This window comes from Xyrauchen texanus, chromosome 14 (genome assembly GCF_025860055.1).
Source record: "Xyrauchen texanus isolate HMW12.3.18 chromosome 14, RBS_HiC_50CHRs, whole genome shotgun sequence".
In the NCBI taxonomy this organism is placed as follows: domain Eukaryota; kingdom Metazoa; phylum Chordata; class Actinopteri; order Cypriniformes; family Catostomidae; genus Xyrauchen; species Xyrauchen texanus.
The window spans coordinates 26,114,297-26,124,800 of NC_068289.1; positions in this window are offsets into that span (position 1 = coordinate 26,114,297).

Sequence of the window (10,504 nt, forward strand, 5' to 3'; positions counted from 1 at the left end):
CCGTAAGTCGTAAAAAATAAATAAATAAATAATAATAATAATAATAATAATAATAATAATAATAATCCTAACGAAAACAATAGGGTCCTATGCACTTTGTGCTTGGGCCCTAATAATAATTCTAACGAAAACAATAGGGCCTTGCCTTTTCAAGGCTTGGGCCCTAATAATAATAATAATAATAATAATAATAATCCTAACGAAAACAATAGGGTCCTACGCACTTTGTGCTTGGGCCCTAATAATAAATATAGCTGCGAGCAGCGATGGCGGGCCCAAGCCGGTAGCACCGGCACCCCCGTGCCTTTAGGGTCGCTGTGCACAATGGGCAATAACGTAACCTCGCTTTGACCGTCGAGAAGACGTGTGCTGTAGAGCTCGCATCAGCGTGGGCTCTGCAAAAGTTCGCATGGAGGGCACATATCAACCACAAAGTATGCGTGAGCACCCTTCCGATACCTAAAATGAAAAATGAGACACCCTACGGTCTCATGGAGTTAATGGACACACGAAATAAGTACACAAGACTGAAAATTCATATGAAGTGTGCCATTTGAGACAGGGACAGTGCCTAGGACCGTGAACCACAATAGTCACATCTATGAGGTAATTCAAATGTAGAATAATTTTTTGATGTCATAGGTCAATATCTTTTGCAGCACTTAAGCGTGTTAATCCAGAAGGCCAGTATTTATCCGGAGGTCTCTGTTCAGGTTTATTAATGTAATTATAATTTACGCACTGCTGAAGTTTCATCGAGATCAGTTAATGTATGCAGAAGTTATAACACACTTCCTTGCTTTTATGCTGCCTTTATGTGCTTTTTGGAGCTTCAAAGTTCATTTGCAATGTGTTCCACATTCAAACCAAAATATCTGACTTTCTGTTGGTCTGTTTGTTCACTTGAGACATAAGAGGGTGATTTAAAAGCATTTTGAAAGTGACACACTCCCTTCTGCCAGTTGGTGGCGCTATAACTTTGTCTCACAATAGTCACATCCATGTGACACACTGCTGAAGTTTCATTGAGATCAGTTAATGTATGCAGAAGTTATAACACACTTCCTTGCTTTTATGCTGCCTTTATGTGCTTTTTGGAGCTTCAAAGTTCATTTGCAATGTGTTCCACATTCAAACCAAAATATCTGATTTTCTGTTGGTCTGTTTGTTCACTTGAGACATAAGAGGGTGATTTCAAAGCATTTTGAAAGTGACACACTTCCTTCTGCCAGTTGGTGGCGCTATAACTTTGACTCACAGTAGTCACATCCATGCGACCGGCCTCTTCCCGCAAACACACTGCTGAAGTTTCATCGAGATCAGTTAATGTATGCAGAAGTTATAACACACTCCCTTCTTTTATGTTACTTTTGATGTGCTTTTTGGAGCTTCAAATTTAATTTGAAATGTGTTCCACATTCAAACCAAAATATCTGATTTTCTGTTGGTCTGTTTGTTCACTTGAGACATAAGAGGGTGATTTCAAAGCATTTTGAAAGTGACACACTTCCTTCTGCCAGTTGGTGGCGCTATAACTTTGACTCACAGTAGTCACATCCATGCGACCGGCCTCTTCCCACAAACACACTGCTGAAGTTTCATCGAGATCAGTTAATGTATGCAGAAGTTATAACACACTCCCTTCTTTTATGTTACTTTTGATGTGCTTTTTGGAGCTTCAAAGTTAATTTGAAATGTGTTCCACATTCAAACCAAAATATCTGACTTTCTGTTGGTCTGAGCTAATGACTGTAAATTAGAAAGTTGTTCGGCCCGACTAGATCTAGAAGTGTTCCGAGTTTCATATTATTACATGCAAGCATGTTTGATATATGGACAAGTGTTTGAATCCCATTCCAGGTGTCGCTGTCGAGCCCCTGCCACGCCCGGGTACCAGATTCAGCCCGGCCCTGATGGCCGTGGGTTCTGACCTGTGTGCAAAGTTTCAAGAGTTTTCGAGCATGTTAAGGGCCCCAAAAGTCCCAGAAACCTTGAAAAACAATCAAACAATCAAAAAGCAAATCTAAACCCAACAGAGACCCCCCGCCCCCCTCCTCACACACACACACACACAAAAAAAAATTTGGCAGGCCGATTCTGCCTGTCAGACAGAGAGACACTGAGAGAAAAAACACAGAAAGGGAGGAGGAGGGGTCACTCAGAAAGAGAAAAATTTTAAGAAATCCACATTCAAACCACAATATCTGACTTTCTGTTGGTCGGAGCTAATGACTGTAAATTAGAAAGTTGTTCGGCTCGACGAGAACAATATACACGCCGAGTTTTGTAACTGTAGATAGAACTAACTAAGTTATAACACACTTTATGTGTCCATTTTTAGTCCTAAATCAATTTCCTCGCCACGGCCAAACCGTTCGAGATATCAAAAATCCGTCCGGAATGTAGCATCCTCAATGTCTTGACTTCATGCCGACCGAGTTTGGTGGCGATTGGATTCATTCTCTAGGAGGAAAATATATATTTCCAGAGCACGTGTTTCCAAACAACCCATAATAGACGACTTCCTGTTGGGCTGGCGTAAAACTTAGAGCACGAAAGTTGTTCGGCCCGACGAGATCTACAAGTGTACCGAGTTTCATATCATTACATGCAAGCATGTTTGATATACGGACAAGTGTTCGAATCCCATTCCAGGGGGCGCTGTCGAGCCCCCCTGCCACGCCCGGGTACCATCTTCGGCCCGGCCCTGATGGCCGCGGGTTCCGACCCGTGTGCAAAGTTTCAAGAGTTTTTGAGCACGTTAAGGGCCCCAAAACCTTGAAAAACAAAAATAAAAGCATTTCACTCATCAGCAAAATCAGCCCCCTCCCCCCAGACACAGAGAGACGTAGGGTCAGTGGGAGAGGCAGAGAAAATTCTCCAAAAAATCCACATTCAAACCAAAATATCTGACTTTCTGTTGGTCTGAGCTAATGACTGTAAATTAGAAAGTTGTCCGGCTCGATGAGAACAATATAATTACTGAGTTTTGTGACTGTGGGTTAAAGTGTAAAACCAACCCCCTCACTTTTGTCAAAAGGTGGCGCTACTGAGCCCCTGCACCACGCCCGTTTCTGAAACTTTGCACATGTCTACTGGCTAATAAATGTGATGTGTCTGTCGAGTTTCATGCAATTTCAAGTATGCTAAGAGTCTCAAAAGCATCAAAAAGAATATTCGAGTTTGAAGCATTGCCGCTGCAACAGTATCCAAGATATCAATAATCCTTTCACATGTCTACATCTGCCGTGTGTTTACATTACACACCAAAAGTTTTAAGTAAATCGGGTAAAAATAAGAGGGTGATTTCAAAGCATTTTGAAAGTGACACACTTCCTTCTGCCAGTTGGTGGCGCTATAACTTTGACTCACAATAGTCACATCCATGCGATCGGGCTCTTACAGCGAACAAACTGCTGAAGTTTCATCGAGATCAATTAATGTATGCAGAAGTTATAACACACTTCCTGTTTCTCTTTTCGCGCCATCATTTCGTTTCCTCGCCACGGCCAAACCGTTCGAGATATCAAAAATCCGCCGGCAATTTTTCATCCTCAATGTCTTGACTTCATGCTGACCGAGTTTCGTGGCGATTGGTGGAATTCTCTAGGAGGAGTATTTCAAATTCCATTGCGTGCCTTTTCCAAACAACCCTAAATAGACGATTTCCTGTTGGGCTGAGGTAAAAAGTAAAAGTATGAAGGATATATGAAACGATGAGATCTATATGTGTACCGAGTTTCATATTATTACATGCAAGCGTGTTTGATTTATGGACCAAGTTTTCGGACCCCGTTCCAGGGGCGCCGTCGAGCCCCTGCCACGCCCGGTACCAGCTTCAGCCCGGCCCTAATGGCCGCGGGTTCTGACCCGTGTGCAAAGTTTCAAGAGTTTTCGAGCACGTTAAGAGCCCCAAAAGTGCCCCAATAGTCGTAAAAAAAATAATAATCATAGTCATCCTAACGAAAACAATAGGGCCTTGCCTTTTCAAGGCTTGGGCCCTAATAATAATAATAATAATAATAATAATAATAATAATCCTAACGAAAACAATAGGGTCCTACGCACTTTGTGCTTGGGCCCTAATAATAATAATAATCCTAACGAAAACAATAGGGTCCTACGCACTTTGTGCTTGGGCCCTAATAATAATAATCCTAACGAAAACAATAGGGTCCTACGCACTTTGTGCTTGGGCCCTAATAATAATAATGCAGGTAGATTAAATATGTTCAAACATTTATTTAAATGTTAATAATTTATGTAGATGTAGATTTTGTGTTTACGTGTGCTCTTCAAATATAAAATATAGTTTAATCTTGTCGTGCTTTTCGCTTCTAAAAGAAGCATGAAAGAATCTCCCTATGGAGAAGAAGGCGTAGCTCATTTTTGTTGCCTTGTGAATTCCATGCGAGGGGGAGCTAGACGTAAGCTCCACCCATTTGCTCTGCAGCGAGCAGCCTCTCTTCTCTGGCGACACCTTGGCTAATGAATATTAATCATACTGTGCGAATGTTGTTTGGCCATCTTCCAATGGCGAAAGGCTGTCTCGTTAATATTAGGTGTGTTCGACATCGGCTGCTGCTGGATGTAACCGATCTGCGAGAGTTGCCAAGTGCAGGCGGGGAGGATCTGCAAACGGAGATATGAAGCCGGACACGTTGTGGCTCCCGTAGTTTGCTGCAATTACGTCAGTCATGGCAGATCACGTGGTGTTTGCTTGCTTTATCGCAGACGAGCTGGAAGCGATAGAAATTCCATTATTTTTGCATGACATTGGGCACAATGAGCAACGAAGGTGAGTTAAATGGTTAAATGTAAGAAGTATCTATTTAAACAAATTACACATTATCAATTTAGTTTTAAAGTTACTATACCTAGAATCTGCAAATTATATGTTGAATAAAAATACTGTATCGAAAGTGTAAAGTCTTTGCAATGTATTACTGATGTAATGGGTGGCTTTTGTAATCAATAGCTACTGTTGCTTGCCTTTTAATAATAATTATTATTATTTTGGTTTAAATAGAGAATTACTCATACTGACAAAGAAATAATGGAGTTTTACTCCAATTTCAACACTTCTGTATACACTAATTATTTGATTAAAATCCCAATTCAACATAAAACACTGAAAATAAATGTTTGACTACATGTGTGTTCAGTTAGGCTACGTGTATATAGTGAGTACAATTCCTCTTGTTCTAATTTAGAATGGTTCCAAAAATAGACAATTTTGTGGAGGATGTTGTCCCTCTCTACAGTCTCTCAGAATTTAGAGGTCATTTCAGGCTTTCCAAAGAACAAGTGGAGGTTTGTACTGGTTAATATAAAATTCATTGAACTATTACAAGTGTTAGCATGTTGTCTTGATAACCTATTTTTCTACCTTTGCAGGATGTCATTACTACCCTTGGTCCTGTTTATATGAATTTACAACAGACCAAACTTCCACTCACAAACAGTGTTCTTGCCTGCCTTTGGCGAATCAGGAGTCATATCGTGGGGTGGCAGATAGATTCAACATATCAAAATCCACTCTTGCCAAGCATCTCCATGAGTTTTGTTGCAATGTAAACACATACATGGCCCACCACATTTCCTGGCCCAGAGGTCAAAGACTGGAGATGTCAAAGTTAGGGTTTGACGCAGCAGGTTTCCCCAACACTGTATGTGCAGTGGATGGGTGTCACATTCCTATACTGAGACCCCACTGTGATAATCCCCTAGCATACATGAATAGGAAACAGTTTTATTCTGTAAATTTAACTGGGTTTTGTGACAGTCAGCGGCGCTTCTGTCACATCAGTGTGGGTTACCCTGGGAGTTGGCATGATGCCAGAGCATTTCGCTTCACAGAAGTTTGTTGTGTTCTTGAAGAAGATCCTCATTCCCTTGTTCCACAAGGAATGCACATAATTGGGGATTCTGCCACCCTTTGTTGCCTCAATTTATGAGGCCTTATAGAGACAATGGCCACTTGTCTGCTAGGCAAAGATACTTTAACAGAAAGCTCAATGCAGCTCGCGTGGTCATTGAGCATGCATTTGGCATTCTAAAATCTAAGTTTAGGAGGCTCCATTGCCTGCAAATGAGAAGCATTTCCAAAATCAGTTCAGCAGTCTCAGCCTGCTGCATTTTGCATAATCTTTGTTTAGAGCCCAGTGATCAAGTTGTTGTGGTAGATGATGGTGTTGATGATGAACCACAACCCCAGCAACCCCACAACACTAATGCATGTCATTATAGAGACCAGATTTGTGGCCAGATCTAACGTGTATGTGTATACTAAACATACAAAAGTAAAGATTTGAATGTACAGAAATATTCAACAAATGATAAAAAAACAGATTTTGTGTTGAAATAAAGAAATTTATTTTATTGAACAAAATTAGTTTGTCATTAGAAATTGTGTTCTTTGGGAACATAAAAAAAAAAATACATAGTAGACATTTTGGGGAAAGGTGTAAATCAAAAGAGAAAACATCTTCACATTATCATTTTATTGAGGTTCATGTGGATTCTGTAATAGATGCATAATTTGCTCTTGTCTTTTTCCCATTTTCTTCAGCTCCTCCACAATTGTTCCCAAGCTGGTCACCATCTTTTTTTCGAAGGACCTTCTCCGCCTCTCCTTAAGTCGCCACCATCTCTCCAGATCTGGCCTTACCAGGGACTCAAGCACAGCAGTCCTTCTCTCTGCATGCTCTTCAGTAAGCCTCCAGAAATTGTAAGGGTTGTGGTTGTCTTTGCCTGCTTGTGACGTTTGTATTTGGTATGGTAGAGGTTCCTGGCTGTTCATCCATACTAGCACCTGCTGGCTGGTCTTGAAGAGAAGACGTTGTGGGCATGCTTTGGGTGGAGGTCTCTTCCAAACCTAGAGGTGTGGAGTGAATGGTGCCAAGTGGTGCAGTACCGATCCCCGATGACCCAAATAACTCATCCATTAGCTGGTGGGGGTGGATTTCAAATGTAAAATGAAAATGGCCAATGTAAGACATGACAATGTTATTTCAGAAACATAAAGTAAAGCAGTCTTCAACTTACTGTATAGTACTCCCAGGTGATCTTCCCCTCCCCAGTTGCACGGCGCCTGTCTTTTACTCTCTTATAAGTGGTTAACATGTTTGTTAGTTTTTTTCGAATTTTTTCACTTGACAAGTTGTAGCCCTTTTGTGAGAATGAGTTTTGTATTTTTTTATAGAATGCCATTTTGTTCCTAAAATAAAGTTGCTGGTGAGTTTTTGTAAGGTCCAGTAGAAATAGTGTCATTTGATGTGTTATTTCTGTAAAATGGAGGGGATAAGGAGAGAAATAGATTAACACTACAAAACAAAGAAAATGTAATTTAACCACAGTATTGACATTTATCTTCCTTACAGTATTTGATATAATACCTTGAGATTCATGCCTGTCTGACTGGAAGGAGGGGGATGAAGGTTGAATGGATGCTGAAGGGTTTCCACACACTGCACCAGGTTGCAGAGTGGCAGGTGGTGGGTCCGTGACAGTGGAGGTAAGTAGTACAGGGGGCCTAGTGGTAGTAATCGGGTACTGGCTGGTTGATGGTGGAGGTGGTACAGGGGGCCTAGTGGTAGTAATCGGGTACTGGCTGGTTGATGGTGGAGGTGGTACAGGGGGCCTAGTGGTAGTAATCGGGTACTGGCTGGTTGATGGTGGTTTCACAAAACTGAGGTTTAGGGGTACCGGCGACCTAGTGGAGGTAGTGAGACATGGAATAGGAGGTTGGAGGAGCTTTGCAGCACAAGCTGGGCCACTGAGGAGAGCTGGTTGGAGAGAAGATTGTAGATGTGGTCAGTGTCACTCAAGAAATATTTCCAGTATATTCTTGGTCATTAAGTAAATGTGTACCTTTTGTTTCAACAGCTGATACTTGCTCCATGACAGAAGAAAGGAACATTTGATCTGGGGGAATAAATGATAAATAAAACACTTGCACAAATCATTGGTGCCTTGTAATTATTTCACAGTTATGCGGTTTCCTTACCATTCTTCATCCTTTCAGCGATGTCATTGGAAACTGTTAGCATGACAACATTACCTTTAACTGTCTAACACATTAATGGTTACGTTGTCCATTTTGTTGTGTGTTACATAGGGTAGTGCAGGTTCTTTATATATCCTAAGGAACCATGGGACCATAGCCAACACCAGTTCCATTCATTATTACTAATAGTTAGCAACAAATGCAATTACCCTTTTAAGTCAACTTTCAGTTTTGGCTCAACATTAATTAGCAGTGATTTCCATTTTTTTCATGATTTAGTGATTAAGTAACTTTATGTATTAACCATGGACAATGGTATTAACACACTTTTGAGATGTGTGTGTGTGTATAAGTGGTGTTTTGGAAGGGGGTCTTCCAAAACAAGATAACATATTGGATATACAGTGAGGAAAATAAGTATTTGAACACCCTGCTATTTTGCAAGTTCTCCCACTTAGAAATCATGTAGGGGTCTGAAATTGTCATCGTAGGTGCATGTCCACTGTGAGAGACATAATCTAAAAAAAAAAATCCAGAAATCACAATGTATGATTTTTTTAACTATTTATTTGTATGATACAGCTGCAAATAAGTATTTGAACACCTGAGAAAATCAATGTGAATATTTGGTACAGTAGCCTTTGTTTGCAATTACAGAGGTCAAACGTTTCCTGTAGTTTTTCACCAGGTTTGCACACACTGCAGGAGGGATTTTGGCCCACTCCACACAGATCTTCTCTAGATCAGTCAGGTTTCTGGGCTGTCGCTGAGAAACACGGAGTTTGAGCTCCCTCCAAAGATTCTCTATTGGGTTTAGGTCTGGAGACTGGCTAGGCCACACCAGAACCTTGATATGCTTCTTACAGAGCCACTCCTTGGTTATCCTGGCTGTGTGCTGCGGGTCATTGTCATGTTGGAAGACCCAGCCTCGACCCATCTTCAATGCTCTAACTGAGGGAAGGAGGTTGTTCCCCAAAATCTCGCAATACATGGCCCCGGTCATCCTTTCCTTAATACAGTGCAGTCGTCCTGTCCCATGTGCAGAAAAACACCCCCAAAGCATGATGCTACCACCCCCATGCTTCACAGTAAGGATGGTGTTCTTGGGATGGTACTCATCATTCTTCCTCCAAACACGGTTAGTGGAATTATGACCAAAAAGATCTATTTTGGTCTCATCTGACCACATGACTTTCTCCCATGACTCCTCTGGATCATCCAAATGGTCATTGGCAAACTTAAGACGGGCCTTGACATGTGCTGGTTTAAGCAGGGGAACCTTCCGTGCCATGCATGATTTCAAACCATGACGTCTTAGTGTATTACCAACAGTAACCTTGGAAACGGTGGTCCCAGCTCTTTTCAGGTCATTGACCAGCTCCTCCCATGTAGTTCTGGGCTGATTTCTCACCTTTCTTAGGATCATTGAGACCCCACGAGGTGAGATCTTGCATGGAGCCCCAGTCTGAGGGAGATTGACAGTCATGTCAAGCTTCTTCCATTTTCTAATGATTGCTCCAACAGTGGACCTTTTTTCACCAAGCTGCTTGGCAATTTCCCCGTAGCCCTTTCCAGCCTTGTGGAGGTGTACAATTTTGTCTCTAGTGTCTTTGGACAGCTCTTTGGTCTTGACCATGTTAGTAGTTGGATTCTTACTGATTGTATGGGGTGGACAGGTGTCTTTATGCAGCTAACGACCTCAAACAGGTGCATCTAATTTAGGATAATAAATGGAGTGGAAGTGGACATTTTAAAGGCAGACTAACAGTTCTTTGAGGGTCAGAATTCTAGCTGATAGACAGGTGTTCAAATACTTATTTGCAGCTGTATCATACAAATAAATAGTTAAAAAATCATATATTGTGATTTCTGGATTTTTTTTTTTTTTAGATTATGTCTCTCACAGTGGACATGCACCTACGATGACAATTTCAGACCCCTCCATGATTTCCAAGTGGGAGAACTTGCAAAATAGCAGGGTGTTCAAATACTTATTTTCCTCACTGTATACTTTAGCAGTTTGACATGGGTGTTTCTGCTAATACAAAATCATAAAAGTAACCTATAAAAAAAAAAGGTTTCAGCAACAGGATTTACAGTACTCTCCAGATGAGCTCTTTTTAACATTTGAGACAAAACACCATTCATTTTCATATACAGAAAAGCACAATTCTGTTGGATTTATATTGTGATTTAGACCAACTCTTTGAAAGTGAACAGAATGTTGTACTGTTGTTAAGTTGAAGATATAGCAAGTTGTTAACAAACTGCTAACCACATGCAGGTGAAGTATGACCACAGCTAAATAAACTAGAGAATATGAAGAAACCATATGAACAAATGGAAGAACAATGTATTATGCATCATTTGTGCAGGAGCATACATTTATGACCACATTAGATTGTATGTTTTTAAGATTAACATTTGAGTTATTAAAAATGCTCATTTGAATAGGTTATGCAGCCGAATACTGTAAAAGGTCTGTATGAAAAAGAA